The 20,752-nt window shown below is 43.5% G+C and overlaps 1 protein-coding gene across 1 annotated transcript in view; it reads right to left on the bottom strand.

The window, feature by feature from the left end:
- ZMAT4 (zinc finger matrin-type 4) overlaps positions 1-20,752 on the bottom strand; it is a 350,346-nt gene that overhangs the window by 110,586 nt on the left and 219,008 nt on the right. The gene's annotated exons all lie outside the window — the stretch shown is intronic.

The raw sequence follows: 20,752 nt of genomic DNA, 5'->3' as shown, positions 1-20,752 counted from the left end.
TATCATAGTTCAGATGGCCTGAATTATTTAGCAGAAATCATCGTTTGGCATTCAGCTCTGCTTTTGACCAATTTCAGCCTCACCAGGATACAGGGCTGTGCTGTTTAAGATTCTTTCCTTTAAGATTTCTTGAAGGAATTGAACACTCCCCATAATTAACTCGAGTGTGTATCATACGACCCTGATGACCACGCTGTCTGAACTGTCTGGGAGGGTTTGTGTAACTTGCCTGTTCTTCAGGAAAGATGATTCATTAAATGCTGCACAGAGTGTTTAAATCCAGCTGTACTTTTATTCCTTTGTAAGACTTAATGAAAATGAATCATGATTCAGGAAAAATAAGCCCGTGGTCAGACCACGTGGCCCGCGGTTGAGCCCACAGGTCATCAGTTACCCGCACTGAGGCAGGGAGATTAATCCAGCGGCTTTGGCTTCCCTCCTGCCTAGTTAGAAATTGAGGGTAAAGTGGACTCTTAGATAAGGAGTTAATCTATTCCTTAATGGAGCAGAAATAAAAAAAAAAAATCTCTTTGTTAAAGAGCAAGCTGGGATGAGGCTACTGCCCTGGAATCCCCCCCTTTCTTGGTTCCCAGTGGAGCTCTTGAGTACAACCTAAAACTGCACAGGGAGGAGGATAAGGGTGGTGATGGGATGGAGGAAGGGAATTCTGTATTTTTCCTGTGTAACAGTGCGATGTCTGGACTGCTGGAGAGAATGCTTCCTTGCAAGTTACAGGGTAGTCAGAACTCCTTTCTCCTTTCGACTTGAGTCTGTAATGTCTCTGAGAATTAGCGTTTTGCCTTAAGAAGCAGGAGTATGTGTACATCTGTGAGTGTGAATGTGTGTATGTGTACGTATGTGTACGTGTATGTGAATGTGTCTATGTACATGTGTGAATGAGTATGTGTACATGTGTGAGTGTGAATGTGTGTGTATATGTACATGTGTGTACATTGTGTGAATATGTGTGTGTGAATGTGTATGTGTAGGTGTGTGTGTAGGTGTGTGTGAATGTGTGTGTATGTGTACGTGTATGTGTATGTGTGTGTGTGTGTGGTGTCCCCGGAGGCTGGCCGGCTTGCCTGCAGTCCAGGGGTGATGGCACAGGAGAGACAAGGCCGAGGTCAGGGAGAGGAAATGAATTCTACGCAGAGACCATGGGGAATCTGGCAGGCGCTGGGGCTGCGCCCACTAGGAATCCACACCCTTGTTGAGCTTTAGATCAGAGTGCTTCCAGCTTTCCTCTCAGAAATAAAAAGGTGTGAGCAGTTTTACACCTTAGTGTGGAGTGCTGTGGAGACACGTCCATGCTGGGGAGATGCCCAGGAGTCCCAGGGAAGAGCCAGGAAGGCACTGAGGGGCAGGAGCCCATTAGTTGAGCAGTAGACAGCTTGGGGGAAAGAGCCAAACTGTTGCTTTCACACTGTGTGTCAGAGATTTATCAGTCTTTTTTTTTTTTAAACAAAGAAGATTGTCAAAATGAAACTGGATGTTTGAATTACCCTATTTTGTTATGTACTTATGCATGATATAGGTTGAAGCACATCATTTTTAAAAATTAGGAACAAGTTCATAAGCCAGAGCTTAACCCACAACCCACACCTGGTTAGAATCTGTGTATCTTTTCTGTAGCTCCTGGAAACACTCTAGCCAGACCTGGCCTTTCTCCCTAAAGTTCTACCAAGCAAAAATTTCTACCAGGCACAGGTGGTGGCATCATATACAAAGTGACAGACAACTACTTTCCAGGGCAAAGAAATTACCCTTACCCTAGATTATGATCAGTGGATTTGGGAGATTGATTCATCCAATATATATTTTTGAAAATTTCAGAATATTACAGGGGTACACACATTTTAGTTATGTGAATCACTCTTGTGCAGTCTGAGTCCAAGTTAGAAGTGTGCCCATCACCCTGACAGCCAGCATCACACCATTCAGGGTGAATTTACCCGTCCTCTGCACACCCCTCCCACCTGCTTCCCTTGGTTTCCCTTGGTTAATAATTCTGTTAGATGCTATGCTAGAGTATTTGACTTCTCTCTCTGTTTTCAGGAGTGTTGGTGCTAGTTGAATTGGAGACATACAAAGAAAATCAAGGAATCTGTTATAATCAAGAAACATGAATCCCATATTGGACCCACACTGTCTAAACTATAGGGTAAAACAAAAAGAATGCAAATTTGTAAATACAGAATTTCATTTTCAAACTCTCATGCCTAGAATGCTCTTCCTTATCACTTTTGTTTAAGTCAAATCAGAATCTTTCTTCATTTCTTAATCATCACTTCCTTGAGGTGAAGTTTCTGACCCCTCTACTGTCTTGCAGAAGTGAGAACCTGCTTCTGGGTCCTCAGGGAGTCCTGGACACTGAATTATTGCATTTATTTGCTTTCACATTTGTTTTCATCATTATCCACAAAAATCCTTCAGGGTCCAAGAAATCGTCTCACTCATTAGGAAGACCCGGCATGCGCACAATGCCGGGTGGACCTTCCCACGTTTACGGAATGAATGGGGCAGAGGGTTAGTACGTGGTGTTAATAACACACGTGACATAAAAGTGGAAAGAGGAGACAGGTGCCACCAGTAAGTCTCACTGCAAGCCAAGACTTTTCAGATGAGAGGAAGATGCCAGGTGAAGACCCAGAGGTGTCAGCAATTTATAAACTAACTCGAGGGTTCAAACAAGGGAATATGTTAGTTTCCTGATAGTAGTGTTTATATTTATTCCTACATTGCTTCGCTCCTGGACAATCTCATTCACATCGTGATATAGAAGAATAGAAAAAATAAAGACGAGAAAAAACCGTGACACAGTAGGATATCCTGGGATCTAGTTGTGCCATGTTGTAGAAGGACCAAGGAAGTTCAGGTACCAGACAGCAAGGATCCGTGATGCCCTGACAAGTCAAACACACTTTATGGGCCAAGGAAGTTCAGGTACCAGACAGCAAGGATCTGTGATGCCCTGACAAGTCAAACACACTTTATGGGATGTTACTCAAGGGACCCATATAATTCACATGACACAGCTGAAAATACCACCAACTCTGACTGTTGTCATGACTCTGATGGAGACGCAACCTCCCAGAACTTTAAGTATATTCTTAGCTCCCAAATTAATGGCTCCCTGCAATTAATTATAGACCATACCATCTGCTATGGTTTGAATTTGTCCCCTGAAGTTCATGTGTTGGACACAATGCCCAGGGAAACAGAGGTGAGACCTTTAAAGGTGATACAGTCACCTCTGTGACCTATGTTAATGTTGCATCATGAACAGGCTTGTTATGAAAGCAAGTGCAGCCCTCTCTTGGGCTCTCCCCATACGATGCCTGCCTTCCGTATGTCATGATGTGGCCCATCAGTCTTGCACTTCCCAGCCTCCAGAACTGGGAGCCAAGTAAATTTTGGTTCACTGCCAATTACTGTCTGTGGGATTCTGTTACAGCAGCACAAAACAGACAAGGACATCATTCTTAGCCCACTGCTTCCAGCACAGCTGATTTATGTCCCAGAGTAAAACACCATAAAGTTTGATGAACTGACCTCCTGGAATATGTTGAAAGCTTCTGGCTTAAAGAACCGAGAAAAGCCCCCAAGTCATCAAGTAAATGAAGGGGAATCTAAGATTATCTTAAAATACGGACTTCACACTGGAGGCAAAAACTCAGTCAGATTTTTTGAACGTGATGTCCACAGAGCTGAAGGAAAGAAGCAAAGTCTGTGGAGTCAGGAGGCCACTCGGTCAAAGCTTTTTGCAACGTTCAGAAGTTTTCAGGAGAATTCAGTCACAGCGGAAAACCCTGCTGTCTCTGGCTAGAAATCTAAAGACCTCAAAGACCCCTTTCTTTAAAATTAGGATCTTTTTAAAATTTTTTACTTAAATTCAGACAATTATCTTCATTTTCTTTTACTTTAGGTGATTGTGAAAAGCCTCAGAGACGTCCCTTCCACAGTGGCAGCGCGAGGCACTCTAAGATGCTTCTCGGGGTGAAATGCCCGCGTTAGACAGGCTTTGTTCAGGCAGGTGCGATGGTGCTGTCGGCCACGCCTTCAGGGTTGACCAACAGTCCTGCACATCCAGGATAAGAAAGAGGAAATTTGCTGATCTGCATGTGTTCCACACCAGAAAATGCTACCAGAACATGGCTGGTGAATAATGAAGCTAGGGAAAGGATGGAGAAGGGTCTAAATCTGTGAATTCCCGAGCTGACGACGCATAATAAAACATATTAGACAAGCCTGTCATGAGGCTAAAAAGCCAAAGCATTTACAATCATGTTACTTGGGGTCTAAGCTACTGGGTTATTATACAAAAATACTGCCTATGTTTAACTATTTGTAAAAAAATATATACACTAAATAAGGTGTCTTTAAATTCAAATACACATGAAACAAGGTTATATATTGATGAGCTGATGAAAGTATTGTCAGCAGAGTCTCTCCACAGACCTCACCTTGCACTTTACCCAGGAGTATCAGTCAATGTCTGCTAATTCAGAGTTGGTGGTGACTTTACAGAACACAACCAACGTGAACAAGGAGAAGTGAAGGTATAGTTCATTTGAGAAAAATAAAAAAATGTGTCACATAAAAACTTATACATGAATTTTCATAGCAACATAATTCACAATACCTCCAAAGTGGAGACAACTGAGGTTCATCAGCTGCAGTATGGCACATGATTAGCACCAGAAAGAGTAAGAAAAAAGCACTGATACAGGCTGCTGCAACGTGGACAAGCCCTGAAAGCACCACAAAACCAACACACAAGGTCATGTGTTATGTAACTCCATTTACACAAAACTTCTAAAGTAGGAAAATCCATGAAGACAGAGAGACAGAGAATAAATTAATGATTGTCTAGGAGCAGGGGGAAGGGGCAGCATGGAGAGGTGAGGGAGAATAAGGAGTGACAGGTAATGGGTAGAAAGTTTCTAAACTTTACCATGGATGTGACAGTCACACAGCTCTGTGCCTACACGTAAAACCCTTCACATTATATACGTCAAATGGGTGAATTATATGACATATGAATTACATCTCAATAAATGTGTTATAGAAAAAAAGGCCAGGAAGATTCCTCTCAGTGACTTCAAAAGCCCCCCTCCCAACACACACACACACAAATACTGACATCTGAAGCATATGCTTTCTTTTATAGGCTTTTAGTTGGAGGCCAAACACATTGAGAAAGTGAAGAATATGAAAATTCTTTCATTCCTGTGGGCTCCCTGGTAGTATAGGGAATCTTTCTGAGCCCTGGCTATTCTTGGATTCTCCCCACTGGTGTTCATTTTGGCAAAAAGCACTTTGGGGCTAAAATGGGACTCTATGTGCAGCTGCTCTCCAAAGCTCTGCCTGATGGCCACGGCCACCTGACACCATCTGCTAGAGGCAGAAATGACAGCCCCTTCGGCACACACCCTCCAATGTCCAATAAATGCAACTATTTCCAGAGTTACACACATTGTTGTTTACAGCCTGGTAATTAGCTTCGGAAAGAGAGAGTAAGCGGAAAAGAATCTCTCTTCCTTTTCTCCCACTTTCCTGGGACCACACAGCTGGCAGTCCGGCCTCCTGACTGACAGCAGCACCTGGGCCACCTGTCTCCTACGGTTCCTTCTCCTGTATCCTGCTGGTCTATTCCACCTGGGTCAGGCTGCTCTCTCTTCTCCAAACCTATCCAAATCCCATGCAGACATCAAGGGCAGTTTTCTCCAAGGGTCCTTTCAAGCCTGGTGCTTAACAACCTTGCCATAAATTTAGATTTATTCCTGTTTTTTAATTGCTTTATTAGCTTTTTAAAAAGTTATCTCTTCAAAAACTATCTTAAAGGCAACAACTTCACAAGAACTTTAGGAATTATCCTCCCCTTGTCTCCAGCGCCTGCCACAGATGTGGATTTGTAAAGGAGACTTAAGGAATATAAGCTAAATAGTAGTGGGATGAAAGGCTTGAGGTGGCTGTTCTAATCCAATGCTGACTTGGTCACTGAAGTTCATTTTCCACCTAAAATAGACTTCCCCTTGCTCTTTTATCAATGTTGTTGCTTTGTCTCAGGAAAAGTCCAACAGGCACACAGTCCGCACACTGTCCTGAAAGGAACAGAGTGGGAGGTGTGCATTACGTTACGGGTGAGCTTTCCCTGCTGAGAAGGGTGCGTCTTGCTGGCCAAGGAGACGGGCGGTGCTGTCAGAGGTTCCATGAGTGGCTGCAGGGTCTACGTCGGCCATGTGCATGGAAGCCGGCGTGAAGCCTGTGTTCCTCTGCTCACTAGAGAGATACACGGCCTGCTACTTAGATAGAAACCACACAACTGGTGGATGAAAATGCCCAATTGCCATAATGCTCGGGAAAACGGTCGTTTTGACAATAAACCAAGAGAGAATGAAGATTTCCACTCTGGAGGGATGTGGAATTCTCTGTGTGCCTTTGAGATGTGGATGGCTTTGGTTTGTTTTCTCAGTCACTTAAGAAATATTTAAGCAGATGGTCACAGTAGTTATGAGACTCCAAAAGGGAGAAATTAGCCAGAATTCCTGAGAGAGAATAAATATGTAAGTTAGATAAGCCTCACTAAGCGAGGGAAGTGGCTGACCAGGAGCAGTGGGTGAACAGAGGATGTGCCAGAGAGTTACTCTAGGGGCACAAGAGGCAGGTAGGAAAATCACAGCTTGTATTTCATATTCTAAAACCATATTTAGATATTTAAATTTACTTATCATCTGTCTCCTACCACTAAAGTATTCAACACTGTGTGTCCAGGACCAAGACTAGCACTGTCCTAAAGAAATGTCATGCAAGCCACAAATGAAGCCATGCTTGCATTTTCTAATGGCCATATTTTTAATTAAAAAAAAAAGAAATTAATTTTAAAAAACAATTTTTCAAATGTATTACTTTTTAATGGATGTATAAAATGGTACACATCACCATGTCCAGAATGATGTTTTGAAGTATCTGCACATATTGGAACGGTTAATCTAGCTAATTAACATATTCACGGCTCACAGGGTCATCATTTCTGTGGTGAGAGCACTTAACATCCACTCCCTGGGTGTTATTTCAAGAATACAATATATCGCCGGTAGCTGTCGTCACCATACTGTACAATAGATCTCTTAAACATATTTCCCCTTTGCTTTCAGCATGTGCTTAGCATAAAAAATATTAATGAGGTATTTTATATTCTCTTTCTTAGGCTAAGACTTCTAAATCGGTGTGTGCTTTATGCCTCCAGCACATCTCAGCTCAGACCATGGGCACCCCGGGATGCTGGGGGCTACTGCATCACACAGTGTGTCTCGAGAACACAGTGAGGAGTCATTAAACATCAGCTGAACATAAAAATGAGTGAATAAATGAGTCAGTGAATAAATAAATTCTCATTTTTACAGACCAGAAAAACAAAGCTCAGAGGGTTGAAACAAATTCCTCAATGTGGCACCCTGTTAGAATAGAGTGGAACTGCATTTTGAATCCTTGGTGGAACCGGAGGCAATGCTCTTTCTCTTGTGCTGGGCTGAGATCCTAGGTCAGTGGCCTCATCCTCAACTCTGAGTGGTTCTTTACTACCCCCAATAAAGTTCCTTATCATAGTCTTGAAAGTTGGACATAAAGTCTATGTTAACCAGTTAGATGAAATTATTTCAAATCGTGTATGAAAACACCACACTGTACCCCATGATTGCATTAATGTACACAGCTATCATTAATAAAAAAGAAAAGAAAAGAAAAGAAAGTTGGCCAACATCTAACTCTCAATACACTTTTCAAGTCTCGTCCCCAATGGAGACATAGCAAAGAGATGGTTCCGATAAAAGTAAGGCAAGGAGAAATGCCCAATAAGCATCAGTAAACAAATCATTACATTTTTAAATACTACACAGACACACACTCACCCCCTAAACTTTAAAAAAAAACAAAACTCTATTAAGCTTGAAAAGCCATCTTTAATCTCCTTCCAAAAGTGCAAGAAACAACGTAGGAGAATTAGAAAAGAAACACGGTAAAATCAAATCCTATAGAGAAGCATTATTTCAAAAAAGGAGCAGAAAAGAAAAGCGTGCTTATGAACCATGAAAACGCGCCAGAAATGCTGCTCACAAAACATCAAGACAGTAACTTTCCATTTCAAAACAAAGAACTCTGAGAAAACGAGACAGGACATGAAAAGACAACAAATATAAATAGTAGAAAATTCACAAATCAGGTGGAAAAGCCACAAAAAGAGCTAGAACCGAAAGAACGTTTCAGAGCAGAAACAAAAACTAAAGTAGAAGAAACGGAGATGAATACGAAGGATGAATAACTCCCCAAGAGAAAGAGAAGATTGAAAAAACATCTAAAAATGTGACAGAACCAAGGAGATACAAAGAGATCCCGCAGCAAGTGACAAATGAAGACAAAGTTGACTCAAAATGTGAATATTCGACATCTTGAAGGAGGAAACCAAAGCAAGAGAACAACGCAAATACTAAAAACTATGAATTGAAAAATCTCTCATACAATTTTAAAATAAAGTAAAACATATATAGTTGTCCCTCCATATTCACGGGAGACTGGTTCCAGGACTCCCGGGGACGTCAGACTCTGCAAATGCTCAACTCTTTCATATGAAATGGTTTGATATTTTCATAGAACCTACAAGCATCCACCACTTGCACACTTGAAATCACCTCTGGATTGATTATGACACCTCACACTATGGAAATAGCTGTTTTACTACGTTTTTAAGTTGTGTTTTTGTTGTTATTTTTGCTATTGTTGTTGGCTTTTTTCCAAATATTTTTGATCCTTGATGGGCTGAATGGATGGATGTGGAAGCTGCAGACAGACTATGGGAAAGAGCCTCCTCTGAAGGCCAATCCAGAAAAGCCATGCTAAGAATATTCCAGTAAAACTGGTGAACTCTATAGAAAACAATTAAAAAATGACCCGAAGCGCAAAGAAAATAACACTTATAAGGAAAACAAAATTGGATTGCCAACAGATTTCTCAATTATAATGTGTTATTCCAAACACAAAGTAGCACAGTTTATAGTCTTAAAATAAGAAATGTGTGTAGAATTTTTATACCCAGCAAAGCTAACATTTAAGTATAACGGGCCCAAAATGAATGCAAGATTGGCTCAAAGTAACCAAAATGACGAGAGAGACATCCACATAAGAGCCAGCGGTAGTATGATATTTAATTAAGATAAACAGGAATCAACGGGCAGAAAGTAGAGTTTGTAAAGGCTATATTCTCAGATAACATGGAATAGTGAAATCAAAAATGGGAAGACTGCACTGCAAAAGGAAATTTATCAGTTAACTGTGTTGGTGATGTAGAATTAACATTGTTACTCACAGGATTCGTGTGTAATGTTAGATAAAGTAAATCAGTAATTATGGGATCTTTTATTTTTGTCATTTCCCGTATCTTTGCCAAGATACTCAACAGAAAAGTAAACGAGGTCCAAGAGAGTAAGTGTAAGACCCTACAATTGTGATCTGAGTTGGAAGTGTCATTGTGAACTCATGAGGTTATCACCTATCACCTCTTCAGCCACTAAAGTGATCTAAAATAATAGCAATAAACATTCTAGTGCAAATTATCTTTGATGTAAAATGATTTTTGGTCATCTTGATATATATCTAGTAGAGGAATTAAATTAAAAAAAATAAGGACAATGGCAAACTCAATGCCACGTCCATGGCCCTCAGAAACCCTAGCAATCTTGAAATACCATTCCCATGAAAAGAAATGCAGTCTTTTGGGAAAAATAGCTATTCTGAGACGTATACAAATAGCTATTCTGAGACGTATTCTGTCATATCCTGCAAACGAGATAACGAGAAAGCTACCAGTGACCTTCTGGAGTCACGACAGGAGGACTGGAGGGCAACCGTGAAGAGGCTCCCAGGAGCAGACGGGAGACCACTGCCTCTCAGGCCTCATCAAACACCCTTAGGTCCATGAATCCATAACCACACTCAGGGAAAACAGATGGTCACCTTTGTGAAGTAACAGGGAACAGATTCCTTAATGGGAAAAGGTGAAAAATAAAAGGGAAGACTGAAGGGCGGCACCCGTGGCTCAAAGGAGTGGTGGGGTGTCGGCCCCATATGCCGCAGGTGGCAGGTTCAAACCCAGCCCTGGCCAAAAACTGCAAAAAAAAAAAAAAAAAAAAAAAAGGAAAGAATGAAGCAATGTGTCTGCCTTTACCTAAAAGAACAGCAGCACAGAGTACCACACAGTAAGTGAGGAAAACTGCTTGTTTTTACATTATTTCAATTAACAAAAAGAAGAAGGGATGGAATGAAACCATTTTCCAACATCCTGTGAATTAACGTATCGAGGCGTTGTGACGCAACAGCCGCCCTCATCCCAGGGATGCTGAGACTTCACCATCCAGCTTAAACTGTGGTGGTTAGAAACCAAGTGTCTCCTAAATCTAACTGCTAAATATTAACGGAGGTAGAGCAAGATGAGAGCCATACTGAAAACTAATTTGATAGACCACCTGATGTCAGAATTTAAAGAGAGCTCTGACCTGCTTCAAGGCATCAGGAATTCAATAGAGATAAAAGGTAAAACTAGAATAATAATAGGATTTCCCACATAAGGCAACAGTGAGATTAAACGAGTTTGTATGTGGGAAGTCCTCAGGATGATGCCCCAGAGAGAGAGCAAGAAATATATTTAAGAGTAAGTGATTGTTTTCATTATAAACCTACCCACAGTTGTGTCTCATACAAGAGAAACCCGTGAAACAAGGTAAGATGCCGTGTACATCTCCACTGTCTTTCTCCCAGACTCAGGTTGGGACCAGGAATCCTCTACCATGTACCTTCCTGAAGGTACTGCTTGTCACCTGGCTGCACCTGCTCTGTGACGTCCGTCCGTTACAGCTGAGGAGAAGGCAGCTGACGTGCTATATGCTGATGGACGTGACTTCCTTCCTCACCAACAAGAAGACAGGCTTCAAGGGCGGAGGCAGAGGAAGCCTCCAGTAAGCCCAGACACTGCAGTTATCATGGACGGCACTGTCTCCCAATGTTGGAAAGCCAGGCAGCAAAGGTCGGAAAAGATGCCACCCTGATAAGCCAGGCTTTACTGGCTGAAGAACTTCCAGAAACTGGGGACTGCCCAAGACCTGTGCATATCTAACAATGGCTCCAAGAAAGAGGTCAGAGGATGAGCCACTGAACGCCAAGAGAAGTAATTTCTTCCAAATTGCGTTTTCAAGCTTAATCATTGGAGGTTGAAAGAAAACAATTCTGAATTTCTTCTTCAAGAAAAACAACCTGATATTAAGTAGCTAAGTTAATTTTGAAAGCACAAAATGAGACGCATTTGCAGCCTCAAGTATGAAAATATCATAGGAAACCCTAATGATTTTTACAGCGTGGGTCTGCTACAGAAAGGCAGGGGTTAATAAAATAGTCAGGAGAGAAACAACCAGAGAATACATTCAATTTAGTGTGTGATGAAGAGAAATGTGAAGTCACAGAGGAAAGGGACATTTCTCAATAAATGGAACTGGAAGATTGAAGAATAATTTGGGGGAAATAACCATAAAATAACTAGAAGAAATATATTAAAAATATTCATATAATCTTTGCACTGGTTAAACTTTTTAAGTATTACACCAAAACCAGTTCAAAACAGAAAAGATAACACATATTCCCATTCAGTAAACATTAAAATGCTCTGTGGACCAAGAAACACCATGAAGACATATAAAAGCAAATGGCAAAGAATATTAACCGTAGGTATTTTTAAAATGCTCATTTATATAAAGAGCACTCTCAAAGCACTAAAAGAGAGCTCATTAACCCCCTAATTAAGCAAAGAACATGAACTAAAAATGTATAAAGGAAATGTACATATGCAATAAATATAAAAAAATCAATTTTACCTTCAAATTAATCTTTTTTTAAATTTTTTTAAGACAGAGTCTCCCTATGTCACCCTCGGTAGAGTGCCTTGGCAACACAGCTCACAGCAACCTCCAACTCTTGGGCTTAAGCGATTCTCTTGCCTCAGCCTCCCAAGTAGCTGGGACTACAGGTGCCTGCCACAACGCCCGGCTGTTATTGTTGTTCAGCAGGCCCGGGAGGAGTTCAAACCCACCAGATTCAGTATATGTGGCTAGCACCCTACACACTGAGCTACGGGCACCACCCTATAATCAATTTTTTAATTATAAAATTGGGAGAAGTTTTGAAAAATAATATCTAAGTTGAGGAAAAACGAGCATTCTAAGTCACTACTTTGAGAAATACAAAGTCTTTGTGGAGAGGGACTTAAGAATGTGTATCCAAAACCCTAAAGACATATCCTTCCTGACCCAGAAGTCTCATTTCTGGAAATAGATCCTAAGAAAATCATCAGCGATGTGAATAAATACGTATCAGGTTATTTGCTAAGGTGCTGACGACAACAGCAAAGTGAGCAGAAACGCACATACCGAGGTTAGCAGAGGGTATTATGTGAACAAACTGAAACTGTGGTATATTATTTGTTAAACTAGTTCGAATAGACTGCAGGATAGTTACATGTTGATATAACGGGAAACAAAGCTACTGAAATCGTGATATGGAAAAATGTACCCAGGAATAAGGAATAGAACTCGTGGCATATGCTAAGCTCACTCATTTGACCTGAACTCTGCACGGGACGCTGTCCTGGAACAGCACAGGGGACGACCCAGGTGACAGCCTTGTCTCATTATGTTCTAGGTGGGAAAGCTGACTGATGGCAATTAAGGCAAGAAAGCAAAATCCATATTCAGTTAGTCATGATTGCTAAGGCAGAAAAATAATGGAAAGGGAGTATGAAGTTTTTAGGAAGGTGTGTGAAAGTTTAAAGGTGTCTGAGATGGACTCAGTGTGGAGGAGACTTCTGAATAAAGGCCGGAAAGAGGGAACAGTTAAGGGAACAGCATTCTAAGTGGAGGGGACAGCAAGTGGTGTGGCCTTGAGCACGAGGTGACCAGAGTGTGCAGATTAGCGGGGAGGCCAGGAGACTGGTGAGGCAGGAGGAACTGCGGTCAGGAGGGAAGAGGGGAACGGTGTGGGTCAGGTAGAGACTTGAGCAGACGAGAGACATCCGGTTTGCTCTCCACAAAATGCAAAAGCATAAAGAGGCAACCAGGAGCCCAGCTGCGAGGTCCTGCCCCGCCGAGGTAGCATTTGCCTGTGTAGGGGAAGGAGGGAGAAAGGGTGAAAAAACTGACAGACCCACCTCTAAATACCAAAAGGGTGATATATATGAGCATATTCTTATGCAAAATTATTTTTCCTTTGCCTTTTACAAATTAACATTTCATATGATGTGCTACTTTTTATAGTTTAAAAAAGAAGCCAAGTTTTGAAACATAATGGTTTGAAAAGAAGATGTCACCATGTTCTAAGGGTGACAGGTTACAGAGGCGAGGTCATGCCTTTGGAGATGAGATTTCCCTTCAGAGCTTTGGGAGGAAACCCAGCGGTCGATGGGACAGAGGGACAGTGATGTCCCCAGTGAGCAGTGTCACTGCTATCTTCTGCATGAATAATCTGGGTCCCCTTGTTCAGCAGCTCTCTGGGTGGGTCCATGTACCTGCCGTGCAGACTTCCAAACAAGCTGTGTGCCTGGCGACACCCAGATCCTACAAGTCAGTAAGAAAAACCGCCAGGGCCTCCAGATGTGGGTCTGTGTCCTTACCACCCAAACGTATCTCCAGTCCGCAGCTGTCTGCAGCGGAGCCAGTCGGAATCAGATACTTTCACTGCCCAGTTTCCAGTTAGACCCTTGTGGAGGGCGGGACTGGGGGCAGCACCGTGGGATACCAGTGTCAGTGATAAAGAAAAGCTAGAGAAATAACTCAAATGGATTCACTATGTTCAGAAAAGAGATGGGTCCTCAGCGTCTGCACCTGAGTCTGCAGCATGACCACCCCCCTAGAAGCTGCTGGACATGCAGATTACCAGGACCTGCGGCGGGGGACACTGTGGCGGCCGTGCCCTGCCCCACGCTCAGGAGCACATGATCAACCGAGAGCTTGTTCCTGACTCCTTCTCCCTTTACTTAGGGAGAGTCAGTTTGGCTAGGGTGGAAATGTCCAGCCTTTGATCGGGAGATCATCATTACTGTTAGGTTCTCCGTGGAGGCTTCTAAAAGCAGGTCTCCTTAAGACCCCATACACTACCCAGCTCATTTATGTTGCCAGCTGGTCAGACTGGGCTGGAGTCTGTCATCGGTGACTTCTCAGGGCAGCCCGTGGAGGTGACGTGCGGCTCCAGTTCCCCACCTGGTCCCTTGGGGGCAGGCGTACCCGTCATTGTGAAATTGCTTCCCTGGGAAGTTAATTTCTTTGGATATAAAACTCTGTCCTCCTATGAAAAGTTCTGAGTACTTTCTTTTAACAAGGAGAATAGCTGAACCATGTTGTGTATCTCTTTCCTAATCCTCTAATTTTATCCTTGATTGCTTAGTAATACCATCTTTTCCCAGTAGGGTGAAATCATCCTTTGGCTATTAAACTTTGCACACTCTGAAGGCCCTTAAAGTCCCAAGCTGAAGGGCCCAGATACAAAGTGTTCTGAGATTCCCATTTACCATTTAATGTGTGCTTGGTCTCTGATACAGGTTGTTTAAAAAGGTCAAAAACAAATCACATAATCACTAGCCTTTCTGTAACCATTCAACTAAGAAATATTCTCAAATATGAAATATGCAAAAATAAAGCGTTCAGTAAAAATATATATTCCTTGAGGGAAAAAAATCCAGATAATTAAAACTGCAGAGAAGCTGCCAACAGGGACCTTCTTTACTGAGATTAGTGTGAACTGGGGGTATGTGTTTTAAAATAATGTTTTAAATGAACTTTTTTATTTGGGAATAATTGTGAATTTACAGAAAAGTTGCAAAGACAGTGCAGACAGCTTCCAACACCCTCTCCTCACTCAGCTTCTCTGAATGTTAACATCTTACATAACCATGATAGATTCATCAGAACTGAGCTATTAACATTGGTACATCGCTATTCCCCAAACTCCACACTTTATTCAGATTTCACCAGATTTTTCCATTAATGTCATTTTTCTATTTCAGGATCCAATCCAGGATGGCACATTGTATTTACCATTTCGTTTTGCAATTCTCTCTTCCTTCTTCCTGCCAACTTCTGGATTAGAATTTCATATAGAATAGCCACTTATAAATAGCTGTTAATTAACTAACACAGCATCCCACGCTTCAAAAATGGTAGTGATTTTGGCTTAGACACAAAGCACCCCATTATCAGAGGCTCGTCTGCGTCAGCAGTGCCACCAGCCTGCTAGAGAGCTGGCCTCACCCAGACGCCGGCACCCTCCTAGGTAGGCCTCACATTAGAGCAAAAAAACCTACTTTGAGCCCCGAATAACTAGACAGCCTGTCCAAGGCCTACTACTGCATATTCTGATGATAAACGTAAGCCAGTCTGTTCTGGGGGAAACTCTTTACAATAATAATGTCAACATGGCTGGAGTGTCAAATGGTTTAAGAAACTATAGTTACTAATTTTAAAAAATATTTTTAGTTTATTCAAAGGCAAGAGGAGAAATACGGTCTGTGCAAAGATGGAGAACAGACAGAAATCACTCCTGATTCCCTGGATAGGATGCTCTGACAACACCTACTCTGCAATTATCTGCTCACCCAATTCTCATCCCACAACAGGGAGAGAGACACACAGAGAAACCAACAAAAACTGTTAGCAGGAACTGCAGTTTGCAAACGGCCCGCCCAGACCATAGTTCTGAGGTCTGCTCTAAGGTTCCTGGGGCAGAAGCCAAAGGGCAGAAGCTCTCACACGTGTGGATTCAAGTTCCAGTTTCTCATGATTTTCTGCTCCTAACTCTCCAACACACACACACTCCCTGAGGCTCACAGTGCACTTGGAGTCCCGGGCATCCTCAGGAAGGGGAGAGACGAGTGACCAAGCCTAGTTCTCGAGGGCCTCGGACACACTCACCAGTCACATGGGAAATGGGCCAGGCCCCGACACCAGCCTGCAGGCACTCTTTCAATGCATGACACCGGAGTGACGTCGTCTCTCTCCCTCTTTTTAGTTAACAAGTTGCCATGAGAGTTTTGAAGACTTTAATGAACAGATAGTGGACAAAGCAGTAGGAAGGGGAACTGAACTGTGCTAGCAAAAGCAAGTTTGTGAGGAGGTGCACAGAGTCTCTACCTGCTTTCTCAACCCTGAGGCAAAGGGCACAAACCCCCACACCCCTGGCCTTCCTGGAGCCTAATTCTGTCTGGATGTAAGGACTGGGTAACAGTTCCCGATCTCTACAGGGAGACCAAGCAAGCATCTCTGTAATCTTCCTCCTGGAGCCCGCATCAACATGGAAGCACCTCTCCAAATTCCAAAGTAAGCGTCCACACACACACTCAGAAGTGTGTCCTCAAAGTTCCCAACATACAAACTCTTAAGAAAAGAATAGATCACATATAAGAAATGGTTTTTCAAGGAGTCTGGGGCTCTCATGCACTGGGACAACAGCAGTTCTTCCCCATCTGGTGACTCCTAGAAGTACATCCACACTCGGAGAAGACAGAGATGTGAAAATGTCTTCTCTTAATGCAGCAAGAGAGGTACAACCTGCTTTAAAAGTGAGAAACTAACGGATGCACAGGACTGCAGCCCCCGGAGGACTGTCTGAATACCAAGGACCTAGAAGCCTCCTCTGTCAGGGCAGAGGAATTAGCATCCATGGCTGGGCCCAAAATAGACCTTCTCAAAGAAATCGCCTTACGAAGATGGGGGAAATATAGCTTAAAAGGATTATTCTCTGCCTTGTGTACATCATGGGCTAATAAATTGGTTGACCAGGTGGGACTCTAATCAGATTTTATGTTATTCCTATGAAGAAAAAAAAGTACTTTATATTCCAGGTAAGAAATTTACAAATGAACCAAGACAATGTATTTGTGCGTTGGGGACTGATGAGGAGGCCAGAAGGTGCATTTTGCCCTTTGTCTTGGAGACCAATACTGCTAGTGGTGAGGGGGACTGCAGCCCGGCGGGCAGGTGGTGACAGTCATCACTTCCTAGAATGTCACCTGTGAGATGAGCTCTCCTCCTCCCCTCCTGAGTCCCTGCGTGCGGCCACCCCTCAAGTCCCCTGGTGAATGCTCCCTCATCCTGCCCCGGCTGGGGTTGACCCGAAGGTCCAGGCACACTGACCTCGCTCAGTGCTGGTTTTGCTACTTGCTTTTCCTGTCATGGGGCTGCTCTTCCCTCTGCTGTCTGACTTCTTGGTGTAAACACCATTCCTCGGTGCGTCAGTGTCCTCAAGTCCCCATGCAGCAGGGCCACCCCGGGAAGACACTCTGACACTGCACTTGGTGACACAAACCAAATGGGATGGGCCCAGGAGAAAAGAATTTTTTTGTCGTAAGGGCATTTGAGTTATGGCAACTCAACTTATAATCCTCATAATCCTTATAATCCTTATAATCCTCATCCTTATAATCGTAAGGGCATAGAGTTTATGGCAACTCAACTTATAATCCTCAAAACGTGGAGACAGCCTAAATGTCCACCAACCCAGGAATGGATTAACAAGCTGTGGTGTGTGTGTGTACCATGGAATACTATTCAGCCACTAAAAGATGGAGACTTTACATCTTTTGTTTTAACCTGGATAGAGTTGGGACACATTCTTCTTGGTAAAGTGTTACGAGAATGGAGAAGTAAGAATCCAATGTACTCAATAAAACTAATGGGCTGGGGAAGAACGGATGACAACACCTCTGGGGAAGCAGCAGTGGCGTCTCTGCTGGGCCTACATCTTATCAGAAGTGCAGATGTGAAGACGTCCTCCAGGCTGCTGGTTGACTTACAGTGCGCTGCTTTCCAGTTGGTGTGCCCTGACGGCCTCCCAAAGAAAGCTTAATGTTCTTCCTCCCTGTTTTACAGCTGAGTCCCTCACTGGACAGGTGCGCAGGTGACACCAGGCCTTTCAGGTGTCTGACTCATAGTCACAGATACTTGCTGATCATCTGCTACGTGCCAGGCACTAAGGAGACGACAGGGAACAAGCTCTTATCTCCAGAACCTCACAGTGACAGCAGGGAATGACGTACAGCTAGCTCGGTCACCCCCAATACAGTGGGGCACACACGTCCAGGGAGAGCTGGGGGCCTTCATAGGGGAAGAACAGTTATTCTAATCCTTGAAAAATGAGTAGGACGTTTCCAAGCACATGAGAAATGTGGAGATGAGAAAGGAGATGGTCAATCTGCAAAAGGGAAGAACTGAGATCAGGGCCTTGAGGGACAAAAGTGGACATGAGGCAGGATCCAGCCCATGAAGGGCCCAAGACCTCGAGTGGCGCTTGCGCCCCACCTCACCTACAGAGCATTTTTACTAAATAAAAGATAAGTCAACGTGGTACTTCTGGTTGTCTGTTTTCTACTGGTAATGCTGAAATGACGACTTCTTTTCCGTCACCGCATGACTTGCGAAGGAACCACTCTGCCACGGAAGGACTCCCTTGTTAGGCGCCGAGCCCCGGGAGGCAATCAGAAGGAAGTCATTAAGAGCTGCGAGGCATCAGAGCCGTGCTTCCTGCGACACCCGCAAGCGTGTTTACTCCTGCTAAGTCACCTGGCATCAACTTAATAGTGTGAGTTTTTCAATTAATTGTAAAGTGGCAATCAGGCCATGGGGAGCACCGATATGGAAAAGTTAGAGGGATTCCGGTCTCCTGATTTCCCACAGAGCCAGGGAGGACCTAATTAGAAACCCAGCTAAAGGAACACTTTTCCTGAGCTGCCTTCTTAAGGGGTGATTTCTTTTGTTCTCTTTTAGTTCTTGCCTGTGTTTGTATTAATCAGAATCCACTAAGGTGCCGTATAAATGCCTCCTGGTAGCGTGTATTAGTGCGGTACAACGTATACTTCTCTTCTAAATGGACTTCAAAGAGCTCTTACTGGAAAGCAAAGCACTTAGTCAAAGATGTGCATGCTCTGCTGAGCCCTGGCAGCCGTCACAGGGGGCCAAGTGACCCGCTGGGACGCCCTCACTCCAGGGTTCAAGCACACCAAGAACTACTCTAAAACCAGGATCTCATTTCAACCTACTTGGAGACAGGGCTGAATTTAAGGAAGCAGGGGAATAAGAAATCAGAGAAGGAGGCGTCAGATCCACAAACGTTCCTCTGAATATGCGTTATGCTCATTTGCATAATTTCCATCATCAGACCATTTAAACCAGGACACTGATTTCCATTCTGATCTCCTGTCTTCATTTTCCTCCTAACAGATACTCATCATTGGTATTTTCCTAAATCAATCTCTTACCTGATTTCCATTACCCCATGTTGTTTTGGACAGAGTTCATTATATCTCAAATCAGGTGCTGGCTAAGTGTGACAGACTGACACCTTCAGAAAGAAAATCTTTCCTGTTTCCTTAATTAGAACAACATTCTTGCACAGATTACCCAGATGCACCTGTCTTCATGCAGACTCGGAAGCCTGATCACCTAATCACGTTGCCTTCTATTTGGTCAAAGACGCTTTGTGTGGGAACAGACGTCCTGGAGTGAACCTGGTCCAGAACACTCTTCTCATTCACTGAGGGGTAGCAAGTTCATGGGCTTTTCTAGATAAACGGTTTCAAAAATGTGTAGCCAACCATCAATTATTCAGCAACTGATTAAGGAGAATGCCAATCATATAAATCTCTTGTTTTTCAATTTTCTCTCTTCTGACTTTTGGCCTTTCCACCATCTTACAGGAGAGACTGGGAGCCAGGGAAGCGGTCTCCCGGTCAGCTGTTCTGTGCCCCATCTACTCAGAGTACTGCAACTTGGCTGGGAATGTAATTCAGGTGAGAGGCCGGCAATCTCCGGCCGTGGCCCAAATCTGGCCTGTTCTCTGCCTGCTGTAGCAGAGTTTTACTGGAACGCAGCCTGGCTTCCTCACCGGGGCACTGACAGTGCTGCTTCTGCACCACAACAGCAGAGTTGAGTAGTGGCGACAGAAACCATCTGTCTGGAAAAATCTAAAATGCTTACTTTCTGGCTCTTTAGAGAAGAAGTTTGCCAACCCCTGTCTCGGGTGCTTTGGCTGATGAGTTTAGCTTCTCAGAGCTGACTCTGACATGGTGAAGGCCTCAAATCTCTACATCGTGAGCCTGGATGTCACACTGGCCATGGACAGAAACGTAAATGTTCAAACCACCAAGGTCATCATGAGGTGAAAGGTCATATTCTGGAAGACACTTTCAACTGCAAGTAAAAGAAAACACTAACTCAGCTGGCTTGGGGCATTTATTCTCTCCCATCATACAACACATACGGAGGTGGCTTAGCTACACGGCCAGCTTCCTTCCCCCGCTGGCCTGTGCCTCTGGATAACTCTCCCTGTGACTCCACCAATGGCTGCCAGGGCTCCAGGCATCTTGTGCAAATATAACAAGTCTAGAAACAACAAAATAATCATATTTCCTTGTGTCTATTTTAAAGATTTGGAAAATCATTCCCAGGACTCCTCTGCACCCCTCATCTAACTTCTGCTGTTTTGCAGCCAGTATAGCAGACTGACCCCTGGACAAAACCAGTGACTGAAGAGGGGAAAGGGCCACTGCTTCCTCCAACTGTGTCACCATCCTCAGTGCTAGAGAATGGCCACCGCTTCCTCCAACTGTGTCACCATCCTCGGTGCCAGAGAATGGCCACCGCTTCCTCCAACTGTGTCACCATCCTCGGTG

Source organism: Otolemur garnettii, unplaced genomic scaffold, assembly GCF_000181295.1.
Source record: "Otolemur garnettii isolate 467f Iridium unplaced genomic scaffold, OtoGar3 scaffold00197, whole genome shotgun sequence".
Taxonomy (NCBI): Eukaryota; Metazoa; Chordata; class Mammalia; order Primates; family Galagidae; genus Otolemur; species Otolemur garnettii.
Note: the sequence above shows the minus strand (reverse complement) of the source record. Positions and strands in the feature narration are given on the sequence as shown.